Genomic DNA, 16,605 nt, shown 5'->3' with positions numbered 1-16,605 from the left:
AGTAATTACTTATCATGTATGGCCCAGTGAGAGACTATCAATTCATCAGATATAGGAGGATTTGGATTAATTTAATTTAAATTCTTTTCTCCACCTGCCCCTTTTCCTTTTTAAAAGAAATTACTTTCATTGTAAGCCATAGGGATGGATTTTATTTTTTTATTGGTCACAGAAGGCTAAAACAAATAAATAAGAGGAATTAAAAATAAATCAGATTATAATAGGTTTTATCTTTTGCAGTCTGAATTCTTTCATGCACAGCTAAGGAGCTATCTGGGCAAATTCTACTTTCCATTACACCAGTATAAATCCAGAATAATGCCATTGAAGCTAGTTTGCATGAGTGAGAGATCAGAATCTAGCCCACTGATTTTGATAACAATTAGATTTTATATAATTCTCATATTTGTTATAAATGGTTATAAATTCATGCTGCTTTGTGTGGATTCCTTAATAAACTTATAAAAAAATCTTTCAGATCTTATGAAAGCAAACAAAAGTTTTTACTGGAGTTATTTTCATAGATTCATAGATTCTAGGGTCAGAAGGGACCAATGTAATCATCTAGTCCAACCCCCTGCACAAAGCAGGCCACAGAACCCTACCCATCCAGTTCTATAACAAACCCCTAACCTATGCCTGAGTTACTGAAGTCTTCAAATTGTGGTTTGAAGACCTCAAGCTGCAGAGAATCCACCAGCAAGTGACCTATACCCCACGCTGCAGGGGAAGGCAAAAAACCTCCAGGGCCTCCATCAATCTGCCCTGGAGGAAAATTCCCTCCCGACCCCAAATATGGCGATCAGCTAAACCCTGAGCATGTGGGCAAGACTCACCAGCCAGCACTCAGTAGTAACTCAGATCCCATCCCATCCAACATCCCATCACCAACCACTGGGCATACTTATCTGGTGATAATCAAAGATCAATTGCCAAAATTTGGCTCTCCCATCATACCATCCCTTCCATAAACTTATCAAGCTTAATCTTAAAGCCAGATATGTCTTTTGCCCCCACTACTCCCCTTGGAAGGCTGTTCCAGAACTTCACTCCTCTAATGGTTAGAAACCTTCGTCTAATTTCAAATCTAAACTTCCTAGTGTCCAGTTTATACCCATTCGTTCTTGTATCTACATTGGTACTAAGTTTAAATAATTCCTCTCCCTCCCTAATATTAATCCCTCTGATATATTTATAAAGAGCAAGCATATCCCCCCTCAGCCTTCTTTTGGCTAGACTGAACAAGCCAAGCTCTTTGAGTCTCCTTTCATATGACAGGTTTTCCATTCCTCAGATCATCCTAGTAGCCCGTCTCTGAACCTGTTCCAGTTTGAATTCATCCTTCTTAAACATGGGAGATCAGAACTGTACACAGTATTCCAGGTGGGGTCTCACCAGCGCCTTATACAACGGTACTAACACCTCCTTATCTTTGCTGGAAATACCTCGCCTGATGCATCCTAAAACCACATTAGCTTTTTTAACGGCCATATCACATTGGCGACTCATAGTCATCCTGTGATCTACCAATACCGCAAGGTCCTTCTCCTCCTCTGTTGCTTCCAACTGATGCGTCCCAAATCTATATCTAAAGTTCTTATTATTAATCCCTAAGTGCATGACCTTGCACTTTTCACTATTAAATTTCATCCTATTACTATTACTCCAGTTTACAAGGTCGTCCAGATCTTCCTGTATGATATCCCGGTCCTTCTCCGTGTTAGCAATACCCCCCAGCTTTGTGTCATCCGCGAACTTTATTAGCACATTCCCGCTTTTTGTGCCAAGGTCAGTAATAAAAAGGTTAAATAAGATTGGACCCAGAACCGATCCTTGAGGAACTCCACTAGTAACCTCCTTCCAGCCTGACAGTTCACCCTTCAGTACGACCCGTTGTAGTCTCCCCTTTAACCAGTTCCTTATCCACCTTTCAATTCTCATATTGATCCCCATCTTTTCCAATTTGACTAATAATTCCGCATGTGGAACTGTGTCAAATGCCTTACTGAAATCGAGGTAAATCAGGTCTACTGCATTTCCTTTGTCTAAATAGTCTGTCACCTTCTCAAAGAAGGAGATCAGGTTGGTTTGGCATGATCTACATTTAGTAAAACCATGTTGTACTTTGTCCCAATTACCATTAACCTCATGTCCTTAACTACTTTCTCCTTCAAAATTTTTTCCAAGACCTGACATACTACAGATGTCAAACTAACAGGCCTATAGTTACTCGGATCACTCTCTCTGTCTCCCTTTCTTAAAGATAGGAACTACGTTAGCAATTCTCCAGTCGTACGGTACAACCCCTGAGTTTACTGATTCATTAAAAATTCTCGCTAACGGGCTTGCAATTTCATGCGCCAATTCCTTTAATATTCTCGGATGAAGATTGTCTGGGCCCTCCAATTTTGTCCCATTAAGCTGTTCAAGTATGGCTTCTACCTCAGATGTGGTAATATCCACCTCCATATCCTCATACCCGTTTGTCATCCTTCCATTACCCCTAAGCTCCTCATTAACCTTATTAGGAGACTGAGGCAAAGTACTTATTTAGAAATTGGGCCATGCCTAGGTTATCCTTAACCTCCTTTCCATCCTCAGTGTGTAGCGGTCCCACTTCTTCTTTCTTTTTCTTCTTATTTATATGGCTATAGAACCTTTTACTATTGGTTTTAATTCCCTTTGCAAGGTTCAACTCTACTTGGCTTTTAGCCTCTCTCATTTTATCCCTACATGTTCTGACCTCACTAAGATAGCTTTCCTTGCTAATCCAACCCTTCTTCCACTCCTTGTAGGCCTTCTGCTTTTTCTTAATCACCTCTCTGAGATGCTTGCTCATCCAGCTGGTCTATAACTCCTGCCTATGGTTTTTTCCCCCTTTCTTGGGATGCAGGCTTCTGATACTTTACGTCACAACTGCAGAAACTAATTCCAGGCCTCTTCCGCATTTAGATCCACAAGTTCTTCAGTCCAATCCACTTCCCTAACTAAATTTCCTTAATTCTTTAAAGTTAGCCCTTTTGAAATCAAAAACCCTAGTCCCAGATCTATTTTTGTTTATCCTTCCATCTAGTTTGAACTGAATTAACTCATGATCACTCGAATCAAGGTTGTCCCCTACAACCATTTCTTCTATGAGGTCCTCACTGCTCACCAAAACCAAATCTAAAATGGCATCCCCTCTTGTCGATTCTTCAACTGCTTGGTGAAAGAATACATCAGCTATCACATCCAGAAAAATCTGAGCCCTACTATTCTTGCTAGCACTTGTACTCCAGTCTATATCTGGGAAGTTAAAGTCTCCCATGATCACACATTTCCCATTAGTGTTTACTCCCTTAAAAACATTAAAGAGGTCTCTATCCATATCCAGATCAGATCCCGGCGGTCTGTAGCACACCCCAAGCACTATCTCAGGGGAGGCTCTAGTAGCTTTCTTTCCCTGTGTGATTTTTGCCCAGACAGACTGTCTTGTCCATTCCATCACTTCTTATTTTTTTACAGTTAACCTCCTCATTGATGTACAATGCTACTCCACCACCTTTTCCTTTATTTCTGTCTTTCCTAAACAGCACATAGCCTTCAATACCTGTACTCCAGTCATGACTACTATTCCACCACGTTTCTGTTATCCCTATAATATCTGGTTTCACTTCCTGCACCAGTAGCTCTAGTTCCTCCATTTTGTTCCCTAGGCTCCTCGCATTAGTGTACAGACATCTTAATTTTTGCCGTTTGGCTTCACTCACATTCTGTACCCTGTTAGGCACAGACATTCTACCACCACCATCACCTGTTAGTCTGTTATCTACACTACTCTTCCTTCTTACGCCAATTCTTCTGTCCATGGCTGTATCCCTTCTTACTTTGTTTACTTCCCTCTTAAGGTTAAATTCCGGAGTGGAGATCTCCTGAACATCTCCCAACCATCTCCCCCAAATTTCTAGTTTAAAACTCTCTTAATCAGGTCGGCGAGCCTCCATCCTAGAAGTCTATTTCCCTCCTTGCTCAGGTGAAGTCCATCCCGAGAGAACAGTCTTCTGTCCGTAAATGCTTCCCAATGGCCGTACATCCCAAAGCCCTCCTTATAGCACCACTGCCTGAGCCATCTGTTGATCGCCATAATCTTGTCACACCTTGGTCGCCCTTCTCTTTTCGCTGGATGGGTGAAAGTTTGAGACATAAGACCAGATCCTTAACTCATTTGCTCCAGTTCAAAACTGAATTCCCTTCACAGAAGCATTGCTGAGATCAAAACGTGTGCCCTGGTGTCAGACTCCAAACCTGATGATCCGAGATGTGGAAAACCCTCCTTTGCAATGACAGTCTTAAGATACTGAATCTGTTTATTTTATCAAGGAGAAAATTACATGAAGAACATGATCTACACACAGAAGGTCTGATATCTTTAATCCTCTGGTTGGGACATGATATTCATTGCCAAAACCACCCTTTGGGATGAGGAAGACAGATTTATGGTGACCAGTGGGGACAAGTAGCAGGAACAGGTGAAACTCTAGTGCCAAATTCTGAAGTGACATCTAAGACAACTGGAGATAAGCTTGACATTGATAAGTGGGTGCAATCCATAGGCCTATATTGGAATAGAGACTAAAGCCATGGCTACACGACAGACTTCTGCCACCAAAGCTATATGATCCCTGACCAACAAACTGCCCTCAGAAGGCCCTAGGAACGAACAAACAAACGCGCACACACACACAAACACACTCTACACTAGCAAAAGTGTTCCTAATGTGGATGCACCGTGCAAGTAAAACCACCCCAGAAGCAAAAAACAGGCTACATTGGTAAAAGTGCTGTCTTGATGCTAGCAGTAGTGCAGGAATCGCCTACGTAGAGGTAAAGGATTCCCTCAATAAGTTCGAGGGAGTCCAGAGCAATTCCAATTTAGTGGAACATACCATAGGTGCTAGAACTACAGGTTCTGAGGTTGTGGCCACACTCCCCGGCTTGAAATGGTTTCCATCATATACAGGGTTTACGCTTTGGTTCAACAGCTCTCAGCACCCCCGCTATACAATTTGTTCCAGCACCCCCGGAACATATGTAGTGAGAGCTGAGTGTGTAAAGTTACAGCAACTTTTTCTAGACTCAGACTCGCCTACAAATTTGGCCCTGAAACTGGTTTTTCATAAAAGCCTCCAGCAAGTAAGGACTGAAGATGTATCGAAAGTAAGGTTCTATCGGCACACCTCTCTCCAAGGCCTGGCCTACACTTAGATTGCCATAACTGTGCTGATCTAATCACCCAGTGTCCACACAGCTAGGTTGATGGAAGAATGCTCCTGCTGATCTACCTACCATCACCTGGGGAGGTGAAGCTTCAACCATGATAGAAAAATTGCTTCTGCTTCAGGCCTGTACAGCTGCATATCTACATCACTGTAGCTATGCCAGTACAGTGCCTGTAATGCAGACATGGCCTAACTAGCAGAGCTGATCATGACTTTTAGTGAATGTGAAATTTTATTGAAAAACAGAATTTAAATTGTTTTGTAAATAAACGATGCATTTCCCCAGATAATTCCTGTTTGAATTAGACCAAATCTTTTAGAAAAAAAAATATCAAATTTTGATATTTCCAGAAGGTCTTTTTGGTTCTTGGAGTCTAGATTCCCATAGCTACCACAACAGATTTGAATTTTCCAGCAATATAGCAGATAATAAAATGAGTCATGAGCAACAATCTACTGAATGAACTCTTCCCTCTTTTCTCTGTCTTAATACCTTGCACCTGTTATTCCAAAAAGGGGAAGCCGATAGGGAGAAAATGTTGCATTGGCCGCAGCAAGAACTTGACAAAGTTCATGAACGAATGCAAATAGTGTGTAAATGTGACTTTCGAACAAATAGATCATTTCTTACATTAAAACAGTTTTAATTAACATTTTTAAGGCTAGTATCAGCCCTTCTGTCACTTGGACCTATCGTGGTCACTTGTTCTCAATCAATACATTGTCCTTAAGAATCTGGAATAAAAATCCATACAACTTGTGCTCAGCTGTAAAGCTGCACAGGCTTTGTACTTGGGTGCCTTGGGGTAAGGTATAAAAATGGTCAAGTGTGGAAATTCAAGTAATAAAATAACCTATTTCCCTGTTGATCTGCACTTACCCCCCTTTTACCCACTGAACTCATTTTCAGAGGCATTGCAAACACCGAGCAAGTTACCATGTGAGCACCAATGAATCCTGACCTTGCTACCTTGCATCTTGTTCTCTTTACTAATAAAAACGCAGTGCTAGTAAAGCCTAAATGCATAGCACCACCAAAAATGAATCCAGAAATATTGGCCTGGAAGTTTCAACCTTGGAAGGGCTGTAACATTATATTACAGGATTCAAAAAGAGTCCTTATAGAAAGGGAGACTGATATTTGACATGTTCCTTAGCCATTTAATTTGCTGCAAATACCACATTCCATCTGAGTGGGTGCCAGGGGAGAAGCTGAGGTGGAAATGCTGTCAAGCAGGAACGTACTGGAGTGAACGTTAATCTGTACTGATCACATGACCGTTGACGAACTGGTGGGCAGGTGGGTGTCGGACTGGCCAAAAAAAATAAAAAAAAAATTTTTTTAAACTGGTGAAAAATTATGTTTGACTTTTAAAAAATTGGGGGGCGGGGAGGAAGTTGTTGGCTAACCCAGATGGTGATTGAATAGTTGTACTTGTTCTTTAATGAAATAATGAATTTAGACAGTTCCAAATCAGAAACAGCTGCTTTGTTTTCAGCTGAAAATATTTTGTTTTTCAGAGAAAAGTTTCAATTTCCCACTGAAGTTTTGACAAAAAAAAATTGTTGTCTGTTTTATTTTAATCAAAATTATCCATGGGGAGAAAATATTCCCCAACCAGCTCTAGTACAATGGGAGGAAGTAGTATTGCTTCCTTGAATTGATGTGTTTCATCTGTATGTTCTTGCTTTTTTTAAAAAATGTATATCCAGAGTGCCCTTTGGGGTGGAGTTTGTATGAGAGTGAAAAGTAAGTATAGAGCAGGTTCTCCTCTCAGTTTAATTCCAGTGAGCGCAGTGGTATTGCTCCCAATTCACGCTGGTGTCCATGAGGAGGGAATTCTGTTCCTAAATACACAGCCTGTTCCTACAGGTGCTGAGTGCTGCCTAATGCCTTCAATGCCAAAGACCCTTTGATCCAAGTGGGTGGCCAAAAAGGACCATCCTTTCATGGGCCAGGGAAAACTGGGACACCACTTATCTTTAAAAGAAAAGATAAATGCAGAGCTAGTATTGCAGGTAGGTCAGTGAAGAGTTTCTGGATGATCAGAGAAGTCAGTGGGACAAATTCTGCTCCCGGTTGCCAAGTTATCAATCCAAAGTAACTCAGAAACTCATTGGAGTTTATTTGGATTCACTGCGTAAGGGAAAGCAGAATCTAGCCCTATGTTATACGGTAGGATTATTTTATAATTTAAGACAAGTGCTGCTTTAGAACTAATCGGATGCAGGAGGAAGTCACCCCAGTTCTCTGTGCCACCTGTAACCGCTGCAAAGCTGGCATGCTACATTAGTAGTGCCCACTAAGAAAGCGGAGATCTCAGCTGCCTGCTGACATTCACCACATGGGATACAGGTTCTGCAGAACTAACATATTAACCTATCAGCTGTGAGTCAGCCGATTTGCTACACCTAGTCAATCCCCAAAACACCCTTTATTCCAGTGGTTGCCAACAGTACCCAGGGCACATGTTAGAAATAATTAAAATGTTGCAATATACCATGGAATAACCTAGACATTGAAGCTGCTTCATTTGTCAAGCTACTCCACAGTATTTGCAACAGGGTCTTCGCCACTGGAGAGGGTATTAGCATAGCTAATGTAGGCCTGACTAACGTACTGGAAGTTATTTGTTTTTTGCTAGCTGAGGCAGATGATGATGATGGTGTTTATCATTTTCTCTACCCTGGTTCTGTACTGAGCTGCAGGGCATGCAGCTAATTTAAATCAACAATCCAAAACACTAGCTAGAAAAATCACTTTTCCCCCATCAACACTTACTGTCAACAGGCCTGAATTTCAGAAGTGCGGGGCACCCGACAGCTTCATCTATGCCAATGAAAATTAGACCTAGTGTCTTTGCACTTCCAAATTTCAATGAAGGCGACAGTGTTTATGGACATATTATTTCACACCTACTACTGCAATTCGCCCATGTGTTGGAGACACTCTGGAAATGGTTTTCTCCTTTCCTTTTTTTTTTTTGGCAACCCTGCATTAGGCTGAGTCAGCTGAGGGCTGAAATTGGTTTCCCTTGGAGCTTGCTTGTTAATGTTATCTTAGGGTTATTTGCATAGTGGTTTGTTAGCACTAATGTTAGTATATAGCAGGGGTAGGCAACCTATGGCACGTGTGCCGAAGGCAGCACACGAGCTGATTGTCAGTGGCACTTGCATTGCCTGGGTCCTGGCCACCTGTCCGGGGCTCTACATTTTAAATGAAGATTCTTAAACATTTTAAAAACTATATTTACTTTACATACAACAATAGTTTAGTTATATATTATAGACTTATAGAGAAAGACCTTCTAAAAACATTACAATGTATTACTGGCACGTGAAACCTTAAATCAGAGTGAATAAATGAAGACTCTGCACACCACTTCTGAAATGTTGCCGACCACTGGTATATAGGCAGGAGTGGCGCTAGGGTTTTTGCTGCCCTAGGTGGCGGCGTTCCTTCTCTGAGCATTTGGCGGTGGAGGTCCTTCCGCTCATGTTTTCGGGGCACTTTGGCAGCAGGTCCCAGAGTGAGTGAAGGACTTACTGCCAAATTTCCACCGAAAACCCTGAGTGGAAGGACTCCTCGCCACCAAATTTCCGCTGGAGGTGGCACAATGCCACCCCCCCCAAATGCTACCACCCTAGGCAGCAGCCTAGTGGAAGCACCAGCCCTGTATATAGGCCAGTTTGTTAGCCTGAGGTAGAATTTTGGGTTTGACTTTTTGATACTCTTATGTCCTAACTAATGTGTGTGAACAAAGCTACTCTGTTACATCTGCCCACAAGCAGATGGGGTGAAAAGAGAGAAGAAATGAAGTTAAGTGTTACAGGGCATGGTGGGAGGGTAATATATGAGCATACATGGGAAGGCTGTCTGGCTCCTCTCAAGCCTAAGTCAAGCAACCAGTTAGAAAGGGCAAAAGGGTATGGGGGCAGATATAAAACATTAAAAGGCAAAGAAAAGCCTGGCCTTGGCCAGAACACAACCTTACTCCTTACCCCCTCCAACGGGATATAATAGGAGGTGGGACGAAGACCTCAGACTCACGACCCTCCAAAATGAAACATGACCGTAAGTTGTAAGGGGTGGAATGAGCAGCGTACATCGCAGGTCTATTTGGGCCTGCGAAGGAGAAGGTGGGAAGGGGGAACGTGGACACAGGCAAGGCTCTGCAGCATCAGAGCTGGAAAGGGGGACATGGGGTAAATGCTCTGCGTGTAAGAGCTGGGAACGGAGCACTGGGCAACAGACTCTGCCGGTGGGTAAGCTATAGATATGCTTGCTTAAAACTAGCTCCAATAAGCATTGAATTGCCTGCACTTCAGACTTCTGGCCTGCTGCTTTCTGTCTGCGTGACAAGAATCAGTGGAGGGGGTGAAGGGAAAGCCCTCTAAAACAACTAGTATCAAGCCCACTGCACTCATGGAGCATACTGCTCCCACCTTATTCCAAGGCCTAACCAATCTGCAGCATCAGGAATGCAGCGTGGATTTCATGGCTACTTCCTCCCGAGCTGTTTTAAAAAGGACCTGCACAATGCCCACAGTATTGCTGAGATATCACTTATAAGCCTTTGACAGAAGACCTGTGTCATTCATGAGCCATTGTCAAAAATGACAACTTGAAATGTGAGAGGAGCCTTCTGCATTTCCTGACCACATGTGGTGCTCATCAGAAGTCCAGCTAGATTTCCATCTGTTTAGGAGGCCCCCCATTATTGTAGTATCCAAGTGCCTCAAAATCTATAATATATTTATCCTTCTGAGAACACTTCCCTGACTCTCATGCCCATTTTACAGATGTGATTAAGGCAAGGTCTACACTTGAAAAGGTTTGCCAACAGATTTTATACTGGTTCCCCAAGCAACATAAGCTATACTAGCAAAAAGCACTTTTATGCTGGTATAACTGCATCTATGTCAGGGCTATTGCTGGTATAGCTTTTGTTGCCAAAAATAAACAAAATACAGCTAACATTACTACACTGACAAAAGTTTCTAATACAGACCTGGCCTAAGTGACCTGCTCAAGTCCCACAGGAAGTCTGGGTCAGAGCAAAGAATCAAAGCCATGTCCCCAGCTACCAGTTTTACCACTGGACCATGCTTCCTCTGTAAAGATTAATTTCAAAGTGCAGGCATATATCAAAAAGCACTAGCACTACTTGGTTCAGCTTGTTACACTGATTCTTTGGAGCAGTGGAGTGGAATAATGCACTTTCCCATGCAGTAAATAAGCCACCAGAGGGTGCATAAAAGATCATCCATTCACATGAATGCCAGAAGCACCTTCTGAAGCTGTCAAAGCAATGGTGGTAATAACTAGACCTAAAACCACTGGACACACAGATCAACCCTGTTCATTTGCTTCAGTCTGGATTTTTTTTAGCTCACTCAAAGAAGAGAATAAAAAATCAATCAATCCCAATTTTTCCTTTTAATTGGTACACTGACTTACCACCCAGACATTATGACATGAGTGTGCACACCAAGTTATTAAAATGTAAGGCTCCCAAAGCTTGCACAAAGTGTTGCTACTGGCTTGGGATACAGTTTTCACTCTGAAGTCTTTTTCATGACTTTTGTATCAGTACAGGGCAGGGAGGCAGGGGCAGCTCTAGCTTTTTTGCCGCCCCAAGCACAGTAGTCTGGCAGCTTTCAGCAACTTGCCTGCGGGAGGTCCCCATTCCCACAGATTTGGCGTACCCACCACTGAATTGCTGCAGAATCTGTAGGACCGGCAGACCTCCTGCAGGCAAGCAGCCAAAAATTAGGAAGACCGGAGCTCTACCTTTTGTGTATAGCTCCTTCAGAAAACACTTTGATAGAGCTAATATAAAAGATAAGACTGTATATGAAATCAAATTCCAGTCACATACTATTTTTGTTTTTTCTCACTTTCCAACAGAATTTGGAATGGACTTTTCTTCCTACTGTTAAACTTTGTCCTTGAAGCAGAGCTGTCTTTTCTCTTGCCCAGTTTCCCTTATAGCTGGCCTCTTCATTTCAATGTCTGCTTCCTCAAAGTTGCATAGTTGTTTGCCTTGAAGCCACTTAACTCCAGGGAGTAAACCAAGCATGTTTAAGTGCAGCTTTATTCCTATGCTCTTCCTCACCTGAAGCAGGCCTGTTTTCCTGTTCCTTTGAAGCACTACATACCTTGGCTAGTATCTTGGAAAGCTGCCATTCCAAGATTTCCAGACCCAAGAGATTTGATTAGCCTGTGAATAAGCATCCAAATTTCTGGATGCTTATCTGAACGGAGCCTCCAAAAATCTTTTGAGCGTGGCCCATCACGATCATAAGTCCATACATGTAATGAAGCCTTGTTACTGAAGTGGAAGGAGTGAAGATACAGGACTGCTATTGCAATGCTCACCACCTGCAGGTACCAGTGCGTGGTTAGGGCTATGGAATGGTGTGAAATTGACTTTGGTAGGGATGAGAAACAAGCTGAGCCCAGGATATTGGAGACCAGAGAAAGAGGAGATGAACTGTAGAAGAGAAGGTATGCCATAAATCAGGCATAGTTCATGTAAGACTGTCCCACTTCACTTTTATTGATATTTAATTCTCTTTGTTGCTAGCTGGCTTGTTTATCCTCTCCCCACCCATCACATGCAGGCTGCTGCAGGTTGAAGCCTTCACTCCTGCCATGTGGTGCAAGGAGATAGAGAACAGTTAAACCACTGACTTGGATGGGCATGCAAGGCACAAACAAACAATCAGCACCAGTGATACAGGCTGGAGTGAGAAATCAGAAGGGAGGTAAGCAACATAGAAAATCTGAATGTCATAAGAAATGAATTATGTGGTCTTAGAGTTCAGACAATTCTGGGGGAAAAAAACAAATAAACAAACAAACCTATGGGGAAATATTGGCCCCACTGAATCAATGGGAGTTTTTGCATTGTCTTCTATGAAGCCAGGATTTCTCCTGAGATTTAAAGATGCAACTGACCAGGCACTGCTGGAAGCTAAAAATTCGTCTTGGCCATATGAGTCTGACCTAGTAAAGCTCTGATCACTGGCTGTTTTTAAATAGAAATTTCATATTTGCCGAATCTAATGGAGGAATGTCAGTGAATTGAAACAGTAGTTGTATCCTACTCTCAAGCCTCACCCATCTCTGCCAGTACTCACCGTGTGCAAATCCTAGCTATCTTTACCATGCATTGCCATTACAGCACATTAGTTTCTTCAGGGCCTCCAGGAAGCCATACCACAAAACGACAAAACTATTAATGCAATGCTATTAATATTGTACATTCAAGCCATCTTCTCTAAATCCACACGCGCACACAAATGTACGGCAGTGATTTGTTTTCAGTTTCATGTTACTAATCCTATTGCTAATCAATTATAAATATTTCTAACAGAGTATAATGGGTATGTTGAAGTCAGGTTTACTGTAAATATAATACAGCTCTTTTGCCGCCCCAAGTGGCAAAGAAAAAAAAAAAAAAAAGAAAAACAAGAAAAAACAGATTGAGCAGCCGCTGAAGAGGAAGAAAGGGAGTGAAGGACCCGCCGCTGAAGTGCCACCGAAGACCCAGAGCCAACCCTGGCCCTGAATACAAACTAAAACGTGTCCCCCTTTTGATTTTCTATTGCATTTTACCATTGGTGCAATGTAATTATATACTTTTAGTTGGATCACTCGTTTGTATACATTTATGAAGCCATTTTTAATGAACATGCATTCATTGCAGCATATTTGGGTAACTTTATGGGTCATGTGTAACTATACGGGATCTTTTGTAGGTAAAAAAACACTTCTTCTGATGCATCCGAAGAAATGTTTTTTTACCCACAAAAGCTTATGCCCAAATAAATCTGTTAGTCTAAGGTGCCAACGGATGCCTTGTTGTTTTTGTGGATTCAGACTAACACGGTTACCTCCTGATATAATGGATCTTTTCCACTAACTATGGCATTAGGGTCCCCCCCACCCTTTTGTTTTACTTGGCACTTATATGGTACTTAACATATTCAAAGTGCTGGGCAAACATCTAATCCAGCATTGCAAACAAACAAAAACCAACCAACCCACCCCCATTCCACCTTCTAATAGAAGGCTCGTTGTGTTTCATGAGTGGAAACCACACCAGGCACTATGCTGTCCCTCAGTAGCACTGAGAATTCAGTGGGCTAGTTTTCTAAGGAGCAGTGTGTCAATAATGGATCTTAAAAGGATTTATGACCGTCTCAGTGCTGCCTTGTCTGCTACCTTTCCTCCAGCATATGTCTGCAATCCACAGGGGCAAGACAAATAATTCAGCAATCCACATGGCTGTTCTTTGGAGCTAAAAATAACACGCCATAGCGAATACATTAAGTTAAGAATGCAAAATACCTTGACCCAATGTCTCTGAGGACTGCAGATAAAATGCATGTTGAAATATCCATGGCCTTGATCCCCTTTTGCCCAAAGATAGCTTTAGCAGATGAAAATTTCATCCACACCACACATTTAAATAGCCTGTATTATTCACTTCGGTATATCAGGCCTGATCCAAAGCCCCTTGAAGTCAATGGCAAGAGTGTCTTATCGACTTCAGTGGGATTTGGATCAGAGCCACAAAGCAGAAGCCTGAAGACAAGCTAATATTAGGTCTTGAGCTAAATACACGTATTTTCAATGTCCGTATACTTACATTGCTTTCCTTTTTGCCTTATGCTGAGAATGCCTCATTAACTTGGTTAATTTCTCTCATTAGTGGTCTTTATGTAGGGGAGGGTGTTAGCCTACTGCTCTTAAATCTCTCAAACTACATAAGGAAGGGGAGTTAAGTATATAATATGTACACAATTAGAGCTCAGAGACCAGTTGGAATATTGTCTCTGAACAGTCATTCAAATTGAACAGCAAGTTTCAATTATATCATGTTTATAACTTCCATGTTTGCTTTCTGGACACCTTTGAATGCTCAAGCTTTTAGTAGTACAAGACAGTCTTCAAGTCTCTCACAATTAGAGATGGGGGAAAAATTGGTATGGATAAGGATGATCTGAACCCAACATTTCCTGTTGTTAGGGAAAGTTTGGTTATGTTTTCTTTAAATTAAAAAAACTCCACAATGTTAAAGAAAATTATCAATGCCTCTGCAGTTCCAAAAGGCAACCCAGAATGGAACAAATTCTGAAATAAAGGCTGTTCTTGCAACATTGCTGACAAACCAGGGAGCACTGGAAATGTCATGGGACTTCCAGCATGTCTGAAGAGATTTTATTAACTTAGTCACACTACATGCAAAATATGCCATATACGGTATATAACTCTTCAGGGAGATTCTTAACCTTCAGGCTCCATGCTTGAAGAATAAGCCACATCGGTGAATTTCTGCACCCATATAGACCCTACTGACCTAAATGAGGCTCTGCGCAGGCCTCAGACACTGCCTAGATGGAGCAATTTGCAGAATTTGGCCTTAGCCCTGGTCTACACTTTAGATTGACCCAGGTATATTGTTCAGGGGTATAAAAAAAATTCACTGTTAGGTCAATGTAACTCCCAGTATAGACAGCTTAGTCAATGCAAGAATTATTTGGTCCACCTAGCTACCCCTGCTCAGGGAGATGGATTAGTTACATCCATGGAAAAGCTCCTTCCGTTGATATAGGAAGCATCTGCACCATGGCATTACAGCAACATAGTGGCAGTGCTACACCTGTAGTGTAGGCCAGTGGCTCTCAACCTTCTCATTTGTGGACCCTTCCAATTTTTTTTGTTTTTAAAACACACACACAAAAGGAGATGTGGACCCCTTTGGAAATCTACTGATTCTATATATAGTTGAATCTTGTTCAGTCGGTTTTCAGTCTAAGTCTGTCATGGACTGCTTAGATATAAATCATGGATCCCCAAGGGTCCATGGACCAGAGGTTGAGAACCATGGGTGTAGACAAGCTCTCTTTGAACTAGCTCTAGTTCTTCCATTAATATTCAGTTACATGTTGCATCTGATCATAGGTTAAATCTCAGGTGATTTTTTTCCTCCATTGCAAAAACCTGCCGTAAAATACTGTAGCCACCTAGCAGCTTTTAACTACAGTAGCTTTACCTAATGCACACTGTCAATATTTGCTGCTTTATCAGGTTAGATGACATCCTTTAATATTTTTCCAACAGATCCACTGGTTTAAACAAAGTTCACTGAGGCTGAATGTCTTGCAGGTTTTTTCTTTTTAAGCACTGAACATTTTCTCAATTTTCTTAAATATTTGGTTTGTTCTACAAATATTGACTTAACCCCAGAAATGAACTAGTGCCACATGCGCATTTACACACACGAACACAAACACACGCATGCTCAAGTGTATGTTTATTTGCATAGAACAGAAGTGCCTACTTGTTTTCTAGGCACCCACAGAAATATTAAAAGTACTAGCAACAGGATGAGGACTTTGTGTGTCTGACAGCCTCATGATTTTTAAGGTAGTGATCCTCACAAACACCCTTGAGAGACCAGGAATTTCTACAATCCTCATTTTGCAATGGGGAACTGAGGCAGAGCGATTAAGGTCCCGGTTCTCGCGGGTACGCGAGGTGTTGCTTTGCTCAGTGGTGCAGCAAGCTGCCTAGTGGAATCCTCAGTCCTGCACTAGCACACAGGATCTCCAGACAATGCATGGGGAGATCAAGGTGCCTAAAAAAGTGCTCCTCAGAAGCCAGCAAGCTGAGCAAGGAGCAGGTGGTCAGGAACAGAACAGGGAGAGGGCTGGGCAGAGGAGAGGGGCTCAGGTGCTTAAGTGACCGACCTGGTGAGCTCCTTGCCTTGGGATCCTCAGCTGCAAACCCTCTCCTAGAGTTAGGCACTTGCATGAGGTCAGCCACTTAGACTGTTTTGGCTTCTGTGGATGGGCTGCCTGTTTCCTGCTCAAGCTACTACTGCTCCCATGCTCACCCTGTTTCCCTGGCCCCTCCAGCTGCCCTGAGTGTGGATATAAGGCTGCTCACCTGCCCTTGGGGGCCTGCATCTGGCCACCTGCTGTGGGGTCTGACAAACATCAGGTGTATTCAAAACCTGCCTACACAAATGGGACCCAGTGCTGAGACAGACAGTCCCCAGCCTAGCTTGAGACTCCTGCTTTGGGACCTCACGGGCGGGGGAGTTATTTCCTGCCTCAGACAGCTCAACTCCCACCATAAAAAAAAAGGGAAATGGTTGGCATATATTGACATAACCCATATTAATACCAAAAGTATTTGTTATCATCTAGCTTCTGTGTGTATGCTCTGAAGATAGCATCTTGTATTGATGTGCTTATAAATGGTCTATAAAATCTACTACTCCTGGCTGCAACATGCTGTTTACACCTATTAATGATTTATTAACTCTCT

Source organism: Gopherus evgoodei, chromosome 4, assembly GCF_007399415.2.
Source record: "Gopherus evgoodei ecotype Sinaloan lineage chromosome 4, rGopEvg1_v1.p, whole genome shotgun sequence".
NCBI classification, from domain to species: Eukaryota; Metazoa; Chordata; order Testudines; family Testudinidae; genus Gopherus; species Gopherus evgoodei.
This window is presented reverse-complemented; position numbering follows the sequence as displayed.